General features: G+C 45.4%; 1 long non-coding RNA gene across 2 annotated transcripts in view; it reads left to right on the top strand.

Moving 5' to 3' along the window:
* LOC123780633 (uncharacterized) overlaps window positions 1–16,988 on the top strand; it is a 60,018-nt gene that overhangs the window by 14,347 nt on the left and 28,683 nt on the right. For both annotated transcript variants that reach the window (XR_006776464.2, XR_006776463.2), the window contains exon 3: window positions 816–889. This is a non-coding gene — a long non-coding RNA (uncharacterized LOC123780633). The remainder of the gene's footprint in view (window positions 1–815; window positions 890–16,988) is intronic.

Raw genomic sequence — 16,988 nt, 5'->3', positions numbered from 1 at the left:
AAGGTCACAAGGCAGGTAAATTGACAGAACCCCATCTCACACCTCCATTTCAATCTACCTTGGGGGGATCCCTTATAGCTAGTGGGGATCCCTTACAGTTCCAGAGTTTGCTTAAATGTCTTTCCTGAATTTTGCAGTATTACTCTCTATGACTGGAAGGCGTTTCCCTCTACTCTCCATGGGAGAAAATGCTACCAGATACCAGACTAGGCATCATCTTTGGAGACCCTTCCCTGAGGTCTCCTCGAGTGGAAGAGATGCCCTTCTCCGAGCCTCCACAGCCCCTGTGCATCTATCAATCAACCAGCACACTCAACACTCCGTTGTTCCTGTTTCTTTCTTTCTTTGTTTTGTTTCCATTGCACTTATTACTAATATGAAAAAGTGTTAAGAAAAATTTTAGGGCAACTGGCTGGCTCAGTTGGAGGAACATACGACTCTTGATCTTGGGGTTGTGAGTTTGAGCCTCATGTTGGGTATAGAGATTACTTAAAAAGGAGGAATGCCTGGGTGGCTTAGTTGGTTAAGCTTCTGCCTTTGTCTCAGGTTGTGATCCCAGGGTCCTGGGATTGAGCCCCATGTCGGGCTCCCCACTCAGTGGGCAGTCTGCTTGTCTCTGCCCCTCCCCCCTGCTCATTCTCTCTCTCTCTCAAATAAATAAATAAAATCTTTAAGAAAGTGAAAAATCTAAAATACAAACATAATTCATTCTCAGTTTTCCAACGGCTCTCATCCTTCCCTCTTGCCCACACAACTCCCGAACCATTTCCTCAGGGCCAGTTCATGACCAAACCTGTTCACTGCCGTTTTCACAGGAAACAGCTCATGCCCAGGATGGAGGAAAGAAGACGGGAAGAGGGCCTCCATACTGTTCAGGTTCCAGCCAAAGGTAGGCGGGGTGGAGAGTCAAAGAATTCAGACGAAAGGCCTGGCGGCTTCATAATGCCATAGTCTAACTGAAGTCGGCTGGAGAGGGGATAGGGTTGCCCGTCAGAGGCATGAGAGGACATTTCATGGGCTTGTGTCAATCCCAGAAAAACCGAGGGCAGGAGAAGGATGGGGAGGCCAGGGAGGCAGTCTTGTGGGAAGTTTCACAATGCTCCCGTGCTGGGACGTGCGGAAATATAGAGGGCACCAAGAGCCTCAGTCATTTTGGCAGAAAAACTCACTCTGGTGTGGGGAGGTCACAAAAATGCCCCGGGCACTGAGAAGGGCTCTGAGGGTGCAAAGTTTCACAAAGCACAGTGGCCACAGACCAGAGACGTGGGGCTCATGCTTCTGACACAGAAACAACAAAATACTCTCTGCTTTTTTTCTTCCTCACTCATTATACTATCAGCTCCTGCAGGGTCCCTCTGTCTCTCCACTGCTTACCTCAGGGCCTGGGGCCCCATAGTAGGTGCTCAGTGATTATTTGCTCCATGGACAGAGCGCAGGAGTGCAAATCACATCTTCTAATCCCAAATCTCATTTTCCCCACCATATTACGTGGCTCCATGAGACCCTTCCAGAATCACTGCCATGGTGGTTGTTTTTTTCCCCCCACTTCGTCTTGACCATATTTGTTCTCTGTGCAGTTGGCAGGTTCCCTCCCTCACTCCCCTGGCGTGTGCAGGGACCTTCCTCCGGGATGGGTGAGGGAATCTTTGGAATAGGCCTACATCCCCCCTGGTCATCTGCTGTGTCAGCCTTCCACTTACTAGATTGTCCATCACAGGCAGGAGACTAGGGCAGCGCACGGTCAGGCGTGGCCCTCTCCACCGTGTGACCTCTTGCTTTTGCCTCCACCCCTGCCTACGACTGGAGCCAGTGGTGGTAATCCACAGCGGGAGCCCCAGGACCTCTGGCTCCCCTGACGTCAGCCTCCTTTGGTGCAGCTGTTTCGCTAATATGGTTACCATCTGGCGGGGATGCTGCCCGCTTGTCCGTGTTTATTTCCGTTTTCCTGTATCTCCCGCACTTTCTCTTCCAGTCACCTCTTCATCCTATTCTTCATGTCCGCTGACTGCACTTTCTGGTAGGCCCATCTCCCTGTGTAATTCACATTCCGAATTCCAAAGGGGGACCAGTCCTGCTTATCCTTATTCCATAGTGACTTCACCTCTTGGCCTCAGGCTTCTCATCTGAGAAATGGAAAGAATGATGCCTTCCTCATAGGGGGCTGGGAGGCTGCAGAAAAGACTGAGAACAGGGCCTAGCACGTTGTCAGTGCCTGATGACTGATGAACTCTCTCTCTGCAGGGAGAGAGCTTATGACAAGGCTGCACTCACAGTAGGCCACAAAGGGGCTCTTCAGCTCCATGCTAGGGTGTCTGCCCAGCCAGAGCCGACCTGGCATGAGTCCGGCTCAGGCACCAGGCAGGCTGAGGGCACGGGTGTGAAAGGAAGGGAAGGGAGCCAGGGCTAGCAGCCTGAGCTAGGGGTAAGGCTTCTACTGCTGTCTCTCGCTGAGGTTTATTGCAGTGTTTTTAGACTGTGGAATGTGAGCCATTGGTGGGTTTGTGAAATCAATATAGTGGGTTGTGATCAGCTTCAAAACAAACGAACGGAATTGAAAATGTCAGAGTGTGTTGTGTGTTACAAGTATTATTTGGTGGAACAGTTGTTGGTGTTATGTCTCTATCTGTGTGTCCTGGGTTGTGATGTAGAATGTGTTTCTTGCTGTGGGTCGTGGTCAGAGGGTTTGGAAACTGTTGATAAACTGAAGAGTTACCAAGCACCAGACACTGTGCTAAAAGCACCCTACATGTATCAACTCATTTAATCCTACAACCCTGTGCATCCCCATATTGCAGATGGGGAAAATGGAGTCCATGGAGTTTAAGTACCTTGTCCAGGGTCACCCAAATAGTAGGAGGTGGAAGCTTAAAGGTATTCTGTTGCCCCTAGCAAGCGGCTGATTTGACTCTAGACTGCTGTTCCCCCCCCCCTTCAATCCCTAGGGACCAGCCAGCCAATCTAGGCCATTGGACTGCGACTGTGGGCCTTAAACCCAGGGCAGGGTGGGCGGGGGGGGGGGGGGGGGGGGGGTTGGGCAGCGGTGGTTCTCAGCAACTGTCATTAGCAATGGTGTCCACACGGTGGCAGTGTGGCTCTCACAGTCTCTACAGGGGCCCCGCCCTGGGGCGCCAGCTCCCTTGGGTCCACAGGGCAGGGGACGAGTGTGGGAGACAGGTGCATCTCAGTGACCGCGTGTCCGAGGATTTCATAGCTGGAGGGAAGCACTTTAGCAAAAAACAAACAAACAAAAAAAAACCACCACAGAGAGAGGTAGTGGGCCACATCTAAGCTCATAGTGTTTCTTAGAGGTGTCTTTCCTAGAGTTATCTGCTTTCAGTTTTCATCTTGATGGTAATTGGTGAGGTTTTTTTTTTCTGTTTTTAAATGTTTTTTATGTTTTTTAAAAAATGCTTTTGCAGAACAATCAGAACTGTAATGTACGTTTTGCACTTCAACAAGCTGGTTTCATGTTCCGTGGTGATTCATGTTCTGTCGTGTTTCCAGCAATCACACAATGTCCCCTCACCCCTTTCTGAACATGAAGACTGGACACCGGAGTAGCACCATAACCCTTAACTCCCAGAGCGGCCTCTGCGCCTTCCTGGGATGGCAGGTCTGGAGTGCTGTGACTGTCATGCGGGCGGGTGTATGCTGTCACCCTCACGTTCCCACCCCCTGCCTCCCGCGGACACGTGCAGGCTGGGGTGCTAGGGCTCATTCCAGATCCTGCCCGCTGTGGGGGGTGAGGCTCCTCATGTCTTCCTGCCCAGGCAGGTCTGGTGGCTCAAAGTTGCCAGTGCGTGTTTAACAACTCGACTCTACTGTGCCTTTAATATTATCTGTAAATAAGAATTAACATCTACAAAACTCTTGCAAAAAGGTAGCCTTTAGAATCAACGTTGGGTCTTATCATAGACTTTTCCAGGAGGTGCCAATCACAGACCCGAGCTGGGAAGGCGGGCCTCGGGTGTGCTGGTGTTAGATCTCAGAGCCCAGGTTGGCGAACAGGTGAGCTTTGGAGTCAGATGGACCTGGATATGGATCCTGGCTCCGCCACTTACGCACAGTGTGATGTAACCCATATAAGGCTTGGTTTCCTCATCTGTAAAATGGGGCCAGCAGAATGTACCTTAGATACTGTTTATGGATGGAAATCAAGTCGTAGAAAGGTCCTGTGACTTACCAAAGCACACAGGTAGTCAGAGGAGAGGGCAGGCTCACATCCAGATCTTCTGACCGCATGTCCTGAGTTCTTCCCACTGACTGCAAGGATGTGGTGGGGCTAGGTCTGAAGATAGGTATATTTGTCTTTAGTTTGTGAAAGTGTCACAAGAATTATAGTGAGGGCCTGTGAATAAGAATGACTTTTGCTTCCTGAGACTTTGCTATTTTTTTTTAAGATTTTATTCATTTATTTATTTTTTGGGAGGGGGAGGAACAGAGGGAGAGGGACAAGCCTGACGTGGGGTCTGATCCCACTACCCTGAGATCATGACCTGAGCCGAAACCAAGAGCCGGACGCCTAACCGACTAAGCCGCCCAGGCGCCCCCTGAGCCTTTGCTTTATGTGTAAAATTGGACTGTTAATAATATTCACCAATGTCTGAGGGTTATTGTGAAGGATTAAACAGGATAATGCAAGTAAAGGGCTCATAGTAAGTGCTCTTAGATTTCAATCTTGAGATTTATGGAGGCTTGCATTATGGCCCAGCCTGTGGTCTGTCTTTGTGAATGTACCATGTGCACCTGAGAAGACTGTCTATTCTGTAGTTGCTGAGCAGCATGTCCTATACATGCCAAGTAGGTCAAGGTGGCTGATAGAGTGTTGGTTAGCTTCTCTAACCATACATACAATGGAATATTGCTGGTCCATATATACAATGGAATATTACTCAGCTATCAGAAAGAACGAGTTTTTACTGATTGCTCTGCTAGCTGTTCTATTAATTGTTGAGAGCAGGATGATTGTGAGTTTGTCTATTTCTCCCTTAAATCTGTCCACTGTTTCTTCGCATATTTGGAAACTTTGTTATTAGGCTCCTACAGATTTAGGATTGTTGTGTCTTTCTTTCTTTCTTTCTTTCTTTCTTTCTTTCTTTCTTTCTTTCTTTCTTTCTTTCTTTCCTTTCTTTTCTTTCTTTCTTTCTTTCTTTCTTCTCTTTTAGATTTTATTTATTTATTTGACAGAGACAGCCAGAGAGAGAGAGGGAACACAAGCAGGGGGAGTGGGAGAGGAAGAAGCAGGCTCCCAGTGGAGGAGACTGATGTGGGGCTCGATCCCAGAACGCCGGGATCACGCTGTGAGCCAAAGGCAGACATTCAACGACTGTGCCACCCAGGCACCCCTGTTGTGTCTTTCTGACGTTGTGACTGTTTCCCTATTATGGGATGTCTCTCCTTAACTCCAGCAATGCCCTTCATCTTGGAGTTTACTATCTGCTACTTAAAGAGCCACTCCCAACATTCTGTGTTTGTGGTTTTTTTTTGTAAAGATTTTATTTTTTTATTTGTCAGAGAGAGAGAGCACAAACAAGCATGCGGAGTGGCAGGCAGAGTGAGAGGGAGAAGCAGGCTCCTCGCTGAGCAGGGAGCCCGATGCAGGACTTGATCCCAGGACGCTGGGATCATGACCTGAGCAGAAGGCAGATGCTCAACCAGCTGAGCCACCCAGGCGCCCCCCCTCCACCATTCTTCTGCTTACTGTTTCTCTGATATATCTTTTTTGATCCTTTTACTGTCAGTCTATCTGGGGCTTTATATATAAGTGAATACATAGACAGCAGCATATAGTTGGGTCTGGCTTTTTTTTAAAGTAGTCTCCACACACAACATGGGGCTTGAACTCACAACCCTGTGATCAAGAGTCACACGCGCCACTGAACCAGGCAAGTGCCCCTGGGTCTCGCTTTTTTATGCATTTTTACTATCTCTGCCTTTTAATTGGAGTATTTAGTTCGTTTGGACATGTTTGGATTTAGATCTACGTCACTGTTTTTTGTTTGTTCCATGTGTCTTTTGTTTTTCTGGTCTTCCTTTCCAGATTTCTTTTGGGTTTACTGAATATATATGTTCTAGAATTCAATTTATCTATTGATAAATCTATTTGCATTTTCTTTAGTTGCTACTCTAGGGATTGCAGTACAAATCCTTAGCTTTGCACAGTCAATTCAGAGTTAATATTAATATTGTGCCCATAAGATAATATAAGAATCTTGCAACTGGATAGGTCCATTTACCACCTCTTCCTAGCTTTCATGCTGTGTCGTCATATTCACTATATCTCTAGGCTGAGAATCCTATAACAGAATGTTGATATTTTTTTCTTTGAATTATATATGAAATCAAGAGGAAAATACAGTCTTTAATATTTACTGAATTTTAAAAAATTTTTTATATTTTTATATTTTTATTTTATTTTTTGAAAGGATTTTATTTATTTATTTGACAGAGAGAGAGACAGCCAGCGAGAGAGGGAACACAAGCAGGGGGAGAGGGAGAGGAAGAAGCAGCCTCCCAGAAGAGCAGGGAGCCTGATGCGGGGCTTGATCACAGAACCCTGGGATCATGCCCTGAGCCGAAGGCAGACGCTTAACGACTAAGCCACCTAGGTGCCCCCATTTTTTTTTTTTTAGATTTAATTTTAAGTAATCTCTACTACCAATGTGGGCCTTGAACTCACAGCCCCAAGATCAAGAGTCCCACGCTCCACTGACTGAGCCAGCCAGGCACCCCTACTATTTACTCATATATTTGTCCTTTCCAGTGCTCTTCAATTCTTCTTGAAGAGATCTGGGTTTTCATCTGATATAATTTCCTTTCAACCCAAAGAAGTTACATTAGCATTTCTTACAGTTCAAGCCTGCTGGAAATTGATTCTCTTCATTTTAGTTTATCTAAAAATGTCTTTATTTGCCTTAATTCTTGAGAATATTTTCATTGGCCATGGAATTCTGGTTGATATATTTTCTTCCTTTCCTGTTAGCATTTAAAAAATGCCCTTTCACTGTCTTCTGGCTTCCATAGTTTCCAATGAGATATCACCAGTTATTCGTTCCATGTGTATAATGTGTTGTGTTTCTTTAGTCGCTTTTAAGATCTTTTATTTATCTTTGGTTTTCAGCATTTACCTGATGTGCTAGAGTGTGGTTCTCTTTGTGTTTATCTTGCTTGGATTCACTGAGATTCCAGAATCTAAATTTATGCATTTCACCAAACTTAAGGAAATTCAGAACATTATGTATTTAAAAAATTGTTTTTACTCTATTTTCTATTTTCTCACCTTCTGAAACTCCAATTATACATATATTAGAGATTTTTTAAAAAAGATTTTATTTATTTGGCAGAGAGAGACACAGTGAGAGAGGGAACACAAGCAGAGAGAGAGGGAGAAGCAGGCTTCCCGCTGAGCAGGTTGCCTGACGTGGGGCTCAATCCCAGGACCCTGGGATCATGACCTGAGCCAAAGGCAGACGCTTAATGACTGAGTCACCCAGGCGCCCCCATATATTAGAGCTTTTTATATTGCCCTGTAATTACTTAGACTCTTGATTTTCCAATTCTTTTACTCTGTGTTCTTCAGATTGGGTTATTTCTTTTCTTTTCTTTTCTTTTTAAAAAATATTTATTAATTTAAGTAAGTTCTACACCCAACGTGGGTCTTGAACTCATTACCCCAAGATGAAGAGTCACATGCTTTTCCGACTAAGCCAGCCAGGTCCCCCAAGATTGAATTATTTCTATTGATCTAGCTTTACCTTCATTGATAGTTTCTTCTGTCATCTCCAAAATGCTGTTAAAACTGTCATGTGAACTTTTGATTTCCAGGTATTTTATTTTTTCAGTTCTAGAATTTCCATTTTTTAAAATAGTTTTTATTTCTCTGTTGAGATTTTCTGTTTATTTAGTCATTGTGAGCGTTTTTTTATGTCCTTGAGGATATTTGTAATAACTGCTTTAAAATCTTTGTCTGATATATCCAGCATCTGGGTCAATTCCATTGCTTTTCTCTTTAGTATGGGTCATATTTTCCTATTTCTTTATATTTCTAATAATTTTGGATTGTATCCTGGATTGTGTCACATTGTGATTGATGTATTCATTGCAGAGACTCTGAATTCTGTATATTTCCCCAAAGAATGTTGATTTTTTTTGTTTTAGTGGACAGTTAACTTGGCTCAGTTTGAACTCCAAGCTCCGTCTCCTTCGTGGTGGGCAGCACTGAACCCTGTTATATTTTTCTGCCTTAGCTGAGCTACTTATAATTCACCCCAACATGGGTAGTTCAGGGGTCAGCCAGAGATTTGAACAGAGTTTTTTTTTGCAGAATTTGGGCCCCTTCTCTGTGGTGTGTGCTCTCTATTTCTCTCTCTCTCTTTTAAGATTTTATTTAAGTAGTCTCTGTATCTAATGTGGGACTTGAACTCACAACCCCAAGATCAAGAGTTGCATGCTCTTCTGACTGAGCCAGCCAGGTGCCCCTGTGGCTCTCTCTTTTTGAGGATTTTCCCCACCCTTCCTTTCCACTTCTGTGGTATCCCGTAACTCTTTCCTCTGGGTCTTTGAGCCAGCAAGACTCTGGGCTTCTATTGAAATTTTAGCTGAGCTGTGTGGTGCTAGCTGAAGTCTGGCCTTAGGTCAAAAGCACTACAAAATAGATGACTCACCCAATGCCCCTTCCTTTCTCAGTGTGTCAGCTCTCTTCTAGTTCTGCCTACCTGGGTTGCTCTCCAGGGTCTTCAGGTAATTTTTCTTTTTCTTTTTTTCTTTTAAGTAAACTCTATACCCAATGTGAGGCTCAAACTCATGACCCTGAGATCAAGAGTCACATGTTCTACTGACTGAGCCAGCCAGGCACCCCCTTCAGGCGGCCCCACTAGGGGCCCCCAAGATATGTATTTTTTCTTTTTTAAGATTTAATTTATTTGGGGGGGGGGAGAGAGGTCACAAGCAGGTGGAGGGGCAGAGGGAGAAGATCCCAGGACCCTGGGATTGTGCCCTGAGTCAAAAGCAGATGCTGAACCAACTGAGCCACCCAGGCGCCCCATGAACATAGTTTTTCAATATTTACTGAGTAGCCCAAAAACTTACCACGTGGAGGATGCACTCAGTTGTTCTATGAGACAGTAATTATTCAGCGTGGTGCCATAAGAAGCAGAAGTTGGGGTCAGGTCAGGTTTCATGTCCCTTATTTTTACTTTCTGGTCACTTACACATGATCTATATCACCTCTGTTTTATGTTTTCTGAAACTCACAACTCCTGGAGCACAAAGTTACTTCCTTCTTGGAACTTGGTGTGAACTGTTTTTATGTTTAGAAAAATAGTTCTCTAGGGACGTCTGGGTGGCTCAGTTGGTTAAGTGTCTGCCTTCAGCTCAGGTCATGATCTCAGGGTCCTGGACTGAGACCTGCGTCGGGCTCCCCCCTCAGTGAGGAGCCTGCCTCTCCCTCTGCCTGCTGCTCCCCTTGCTTGTGCTCGCTCGCTCTCTGACAAATAAATAAATGAAATCTCAAAAAAAAAAAAAAGAAAAGAAAAGAAAAATGGTTCTCTTTGTTTAGAGCTTTCCTCAGGCTTCCCAACTGGATCCAGGTTGAAACCAGCCTTGGAACACTAACCCTAAGTCTAGGGGTCATAAGGTAGGAAGAAACAGGGGCACCTGGGTGGCTCAGTTGGTTAAATGTCCAACTCTTGATTTCCGCTCAGGTCATGACCTCAGGGTCATGAAATCCAACCTTGTGTCAGGCTCTGCACTCAGTGTGGAGTCTGCTTGAGATTCTGTCTCTCCCTCTTCCTCTGCCCCTCCCCCTGCTCATACACTCTCTCTCCCTCTCAAATAAATAAATAAATGAAATCTGAAAAAAAAAGGTAGGAAGAAACATTTGCTCTGGATGAGTTAAGGAGTTAAGGGGTCCCAAGGAACCGGCTACCTGTCTGTAAAGATGACTCAGATTATCCTCAAGGGACTCAGGCTTCTAAGGAGGTCATTTTGCTTCTCTTCTAGAGTCCAGAGCTTGGTCCACTTGTTCTCATCCACCACAAAGATTCACTGATGTATGCGCAAGACAGAGAGCCCACTGTTATGGGCTGAATGTTTGTGTCCTCCCCAAATTCGTATGTTGAAGCCCTAATGCCCAGTGCGATGGTGTTTGGAGGGGGGGCCTTTGAAGGACAATTAAATTTAGATGAAGTCATGAGGGCGGGTTCCCTACGATGGGACTGGTGTCCTTAGAAGAAGAGGAAGAGAGACCAGAGCATTCTGTGTCATTAACGGCCACATGAGGTTATGAGAAGGTAGCAAGAAGGTGGCCATCTGCAAGCCAGAAAGAGAGCTTTCCCCAGGAACTGAAGCTGCCAGCCCCCTGACCTTGGACTTCCCAGGCTCTATAACTATGAGACCTAAAACATGTTGTTTAAGCCACTTAGTCTGTAGTATTTTGTTATGGCAGCCTGAGATACCCACCAAGAGTTAAAAGGTATATATTTTATCTTTTTTTGAACCAGGATACTGTGCTATAAAAATAGCTGTTGGAGGGGCGCCTGAGTGGCTCAGTTGGATAAGCGTCTGACTCTTGGTTTCGGCTCAGGTCGTGATCTCCTGGGTTGTGGGATTGAGCCCCCAGTCAGGCTTTGTGCTCAGTGGGGAGTCAGCTTGAAGATTCTTGCCCTTTGCCCCTCCCCCCACTCGTGTGTGTGTGTGTGTGTGTGTGTGTGCGCGTGTGCGCGTGTGTGTCTGCGCACATGTGCTCTCTCTCTCAAATCAATAAATCTTTTAAAAAAATCAGGCAGGACAATCTTTCCCTGAAACCCTCCTTACTTCTCCATGACCAGTACTGAGTGACATGGTCACTTCTAAATGGATAACTGGCCAAGGGAGATGGATTAGACCAATTGCAGGGTTCACTCTGTGGAGCTGGCCCACTTTTCCTGAACTCCTCCAGCCATACACACTCTGAACAAAATCAGGAAGCTGTCAGCAAGGAAGGAGTGAGGGAATGGCTCCTGGCTAGGTAGCTGATATTATAATTAGCTATAAATGCTGGAAATTTATAGAAAACAGTAAAATAAAGTACACCTCATATCAGCAAGTGAGGGGTTCAGACCACTCAGTGGTTCACGTGATGGGGAGGTCAGGAGAGAGGAAGGCCAGAGGTAGAATTTATGGAAAGGTTGTGTGGTGGAGACTGTTGGCTTCCAGAGTAATAGGATTTTAAGTTGAGCTCAGGCTTTTCAGCTGAAGATTGCACTTCCCAACCTCTCTTGCAGTTTCTTCTGGCTGGGTCAGTAGGTTGTGGGGATGGAAGTCATTTGTTCAACTTCCAAGCTGTTCTTTTAAAGTCAGGGTCAGGAAACTCTTTCTTTAAAGGTCCAGATGATAAATACTTTAGGCTTTGCAGGCTCTAAGGTCTCTGTTCCAACTACTCAGCTCTGTGGTTGTAAGTGCAAAAGCAGAAATAGACAATGCATACACGGATGGGCTGGTCTGTGTCTCAATAAAACTTTATTTACACAAACAGGCAAAAGGCCAGATTTGGCCCATGGGTAGTAGTTTACCAACTTCTGCTTTAAAAGGGTGGGGCATGCCATCCCCTTCTCTCTAATTGGAATATGGATGCGTTGGCTGGAACTGGGGTAACTACTTTGGATCCCAGGCTTTAAGTCATGTGTTGAAAATGGTGGAGAAAAAAGGTAGGAATTCGAGTCCCCGACCCTATGGAGCACATACCCACTCTGCACTGCTCGTGCCAACTGTTACTTGGGGAGGACTAAATATTTGTTTTACAACACTTGGATTTTGGGCCTGGCAGTGGCCGCCATATTTGTAGCTTAGCTATCTTATTTCACAGAGCCTAAGAGGCCATCAAATGTAAATTACACAATTATTTCATGTATCACCAAGAAAGAAAAACACTGCTGTGCCTGTTACTGAACTTTGCTTCTCAGCTCCAGATCCACTCTTCCTCTTTGTGCTTCGTGATGACAGTGCTAGAAACCTGTGGACTACACGGCGCCTTTGCTTGCTGGCCAGCTTTTGCCACAAAGGGTCATTTGAGGGAGACTAGAAGGGCAAGGAAGAGAGAGAAGGAACTTGTTCCTACCTATTTGCTTCCCATTCTTTTTTTTTTTTTTTTAAGATTTATTTATTATTTATTTTAGAGAGAGAGTGCGTGTGAGCGGAGGGAGGGGCAGAGGGAGAGGGTGAGGGGAAGAAGACTCCCCACTCAGCTTGATCTCCCCACCTAGAGATCTTGACCTGAGCCAAAATCAAGAGTCAGATGCTCAACTGACTGAGTCACCCGGGTGCCCCTTGCTTCCCATTCTCACCACTGTCCAGAGCTCTGGCTTCTCACCCAGGCAGCAGCCATCGGCTCTAGCCACGGCTTTCTTCAGGACCTCAGAACCAGATTCCTCGTACCCCTCTGGAGGTGCCAGCACTAGGCAAGCAGTGCCTCCCTTTCAGAGGTCTGGGTCCCTGCGACTCCCAACAGTTAGCACAACCCAAGGTGGGGGAGGTGCTGGCTTCGCACTTACTATCCCTGAGTTATCTCTGCATTCCCTTTGCCTTTCAGTCTGCAGTGCCTGTATAACAAATCCTCTGTATTAATTTTCCTCATTTGAAATGTGTTCTGTGGCTTTTGTTTTTATGCTTGAATCCAGAATAATAAAACTGTCAGTTATTACATGATGACACAATGTTTCTTATCACTTAGAGTTCTTATTTTACGCTTATTGAAAGAGCTCTTTTTGATTGATTGACTGATAGACTTTTTTTTTTTAAGATTTATTTATTTTAGAAAGAGAGAGAGTATGGGGGGTGGAGGAGCAGAGGGAGAGGGAGAGTTTTAAGGAGACTCTGTGCTGAGCGCAGAGCCCCATGCGGGGTTTGATCTTATCACCCTGAGATCATGACCTAAGCTGAAACCAAGAGTCGGAGGCTTAACTGACTACCACCCAGGTGCCCCTGACTGATGGATTTTTTTAGATTTTGTATTTAAGAAATCTGTTCTTCCAATGTGGGGCTCAGACTTAGAACCCTGAGATCAAGAGTCATGTGTGACTGATGCAACCAGATGCCCCTCTTTTTTATTTTATTTTTTTATTTAAACTATTTAATTTATTTATTGTGAGAGAGAGAGAGAGAGCACAAGCAGGGGAAGCAGCAGGCAGAGGGAGAAGCAGGCTCACTGCTGAGCAGGGGGCCTGATGTGGGGCTCGATCCTAGGATCCCAGGATCAAGACCTGAGCCGAAGGCAGACGCTTAACCGACTAAGCCACCCAGGCTTCCCTACTTTTTGATTTATTTAAAGAAAATTTAATATATGTCTAGTGCATATATAAAAAGGAAAATACTAGTATGTTTAATAAGAAACATTAAAAAAAATTTTTTTATTTTAAAGACTTTATTCACTTGTTTTGTCAGAGAAAGAGAGAGCACAACAAGCAGGGGGAGTGGCAGGCAGAGGGAGAGGGAGAAGCAGGCTCCCTGGGGAGCAAGGAGCCCAATGTGGGACTTGATTCCAGGACTCTGGGATCATGACCTCAGCCAAAGGCAGATGCCCAACCAACTGAGCCACCCACGAGTCCCTAATAAGAAGTTTCTAAACTTGGGTACGTGGGTGGCTCAGTTGGTTAAGTGTCTGCTTTCAGCTCAGGTCATGACCCCAGGGTCCTGGGATCGAGTCCCAAATCAGGCTCCCTGCTCTGCAGGGACCCTGCTTCTCCCTCTGCCTCTCTCTCTGTCTCTCATAAATAAATAAATAAATAAAAATCTTAAAAAAAAAAAAGGAATATCTAAACTTCACACATTCAGAATCCAATTCTTTTGAATCACTTCTTGATTCATGGACATCAGTGTCCGTATTTTTCCCCCAACAAAATACCATCCTCTGTGCCATCAAGAGTGTTGTAATGAACTTTCCTACTTGTGTTGCTGGTCCACTGTGCTGCGTGTCTGTCCTTGAATTCTTCTCACAACAAGACCAAGACCCTTTGGTGACTCCTTCGGGAACCAACTCAAACTCGCTCATGAAAAGGGACTCGTTAGCTTGTATAACTGGCATGTTCAGGATGCAGCTAGCTTAGGCACGGGGGAATCAGGGCTCCAATAATGTTGCAGAGCTCCGTGGGCTTTCCTTCGCCTGTTTGGCTTTCCTCAGCATGTTGGTTTCATTCCCTATGTGGTGGGAAAGATGGCTACTGCCAGTCACAAGAAGTCCAGCTCTGGGTTTACAGTCTGAGGATAGGAAAGTCCCTCTCCCTCCCAGTGTCCTTCGGTCAAGTCTTAGGCAAGGCTCTGATTGGCCCTGTTTGGGTCACATGTCCAAGTGTGGCTCCTTTTCCCATTGGCCGGTCTGCATTATGTGTCTGCCCTGTGGTGGGTGGTCCCCTAGAGTTGGGTGGACACTGAGTGGGTTCTCCAGGAGAAGGCATGTGATCACAAACATGCCTGTACTAAGGACCCTTTTCTTCAAGTCCCATAATCCTTCCACTTGCCATACGACTTCTTGATCAATTCATGTCTGACAAAGTTGGGAAGTCTTGAATGCTGGAGAAGGGTCCTTTGATCCAAAAAAGTTGTGTTGGGCCAGTTTAGGTGGAAATCCCTTTCGAGTGCAGAGTGTTTGATCTCAGTGAAATACTGGTTTGTCTTGTTGACTCGCACACGTGTACAGGAGTTAGCAGGCTACTTGTGGTTTTCCGGAGGCAAAGACTGCCGTCAGACTCCCGAGTTTCCACCAGTTCATTTCAGGCAACCGCAGAACAAATGGTGAGTCTCCAGGCGCTCTCTTCTTTTCTTTAACTTGCTCGTGCTTCTCTTTCTTTCACTTCTCTTTAAATAATTTTTTAGGAAGTATTTATTTATTTAAGTACTCTTTGTATCCAACGTGGGGCTCAAACTCAACCCTGAGACCAAGAGTCACATGCTCTTCCGACTGAGCCAGCCAGGCGCCCCTCCCTTGTCTTTGTAATCAATCACTCAGTATATGTACACTGAATGGTGTGATACCATAGCTATATTTTACTAAGAGTTTTTCGATGAGTGTGCTTTGCAGTTATCTTTGTGATATGCTTATTAACAATTGTTAATACAGGGGCGCCGGGGTGGCTCAGTTGGTTAAGTGTCCGACTCTTGATTTTGGCTCAGGTCATGATTTCCGTGCTGGGTGTGGAGACTACTTAAGATTCTACCTCTGCCTATGCTCCTCCCCCTGCCTAAAAAAACCAAAAAACCAAGCGACAATTGCTAGTACAGATAATATACCTGCTGTTACAAGTGTATCTTCACTGAAGCCACCTTATAGCCTCTCCATGGTGTCTATCCCTGATATCTCTTGCTGTGGAACAAGCCAGCCCAACATTTAGTGGCTTAGAACAAGAATCATTTTCCTCACAGATACGAAATTTGAGTGGGGCTTGGCAGGGATTGCTCATCTCTGCTCCCCATGGGGAGCTCAGCTGGGACTGGAGGATCTGTTTCCAATATGGCACACCCACACGGCTGCAAGTTGGTTTGGGCTCTTAGCTGGAAGCTCAGCCATGTGCCTCACTTCCTCTCCACACGGGCCTTCCTCCATGTGGTGGCTGGGTTCCCAGAGAAGCAGTGGAAATTGCCAGTCTTCTCGGGGCTATGCCCAGAAACCGGTGTGGCATCACTGCCACCACGTTCTTTCAGTCAAAACAGTCCCAGAAGCCACCCTAATTCAAGGGGAGGGGACACAGACCTCACATCTTGATAGGAATTGTCATAACCCTTGCAGCCATCCTTAATGTACCACGGAGCTTCATCATGCAGGCTTCTGGATGCTTCTTTTCCTGATAGACTGACTTATTTGAAACTGAAACATAGCTGCTGTTAAAGGGGCTCATCTCATACATTTTCGCAGTTGCTTTATTTCTAAACTACTGTTATAACACACTGAGCATTTCAAGCTAGATTGCATTGTCTTTTTTTTTTTTTCTGGTGGTGAGACTTTTCTGCACCTAATTAATTTATAATGATTTGGAATGACTCGAGAGACTGGTCTGAGATGGTAATATCTGCAAGAGAATGAAATAAACAGGTGACAGACTTCTGAAACATTTTGTACTGAGCATGAAACTCAGGGCTCTCTCCAGAAGAGCTGGCGAATCAGTATGCCGGATTGAGAAAGGAGTGAGACAGGATATTCTGCTGGTCTTTTCTTCCCTGCTTAAATACATCTGTTATTTTTTATTTCAGGGCTGATGGGTTAGTCGTGTGATGCACTTGGATTAAATACTTGGGCTAAAGCCTCTCATATATTTGCCCATCAGCTTCCCTTGGTAGGATTCATATTCCGTCTGGATGCCAGATTGAATTAAATGCTTCTTTAAAGCCTGCAGTCTGACAAAAACCTTTCCTCAGTCAGCATTTTTACTGTATTAAAAAACTTAGCATCTGCAGGGAAATGATGCAGCCCACGGGTTTCTTTTCTAGGGAAGAATCCAATTTAGCTTTTGGGGGATGATGTTATAATTGGTCAGAGAACCGAGGAGCCTAACTGAGGCTGGAGCCTGGGGGAGGTGATGTGCTCTAGACTCCAGAGCTTTCCTCATCCCATCTGCGTCATCCTGTCCCCACCTGAGTAACAAGACGTCTGGTTGACGGAGTGGATGAATACTCGTTTTGAGGGTATGTTTTTTGTAATCAGCAGTTCAACATTTCCCTGCCACCCGGTGGGGCCACACACACTTTATTTCCTGTTTCTTAGGTTTGGGAATTGTGTGGTCCCGTAATTTCTTGTTAGCCAGTGTTCATGAGAAGGAAACCCATAGGTGACATGGCTGCATTCATGATTTAATAGTTAGAGAGTGGCTCGAAGGAAGTGGATTTTCGAAGCACTGTGTAATTGTTCTCAGCATAAGAATGGGGAGAATAGGGTAGAAATGGGGGATAGGATTATCTATCTCTTAGGGTTGTGGTGACAAATTAATGCAGGTAAGCTATTTAGTGCATGTATTAGTTATCTATTG

Source organism: Ursus americanus, chromosome 17, assembly GCF_024610735.1.
Source record: "Ursus americanus isolate L20-20 chromosome 17, mUrsAme1.1.p, whole genome shotgun sequence".
Classification (NCBI taxonomy): domain Eukaryota; kingdom Metazoa; phylum Chordata; class Mammalia; order Carnivora; family Ursidae; genus Ursus; species Ursus americanus.
Note: the sequence above shows the minus strand (reverse complement) of the source record. Positions and strands in the feature narration are given on the sequence as shown.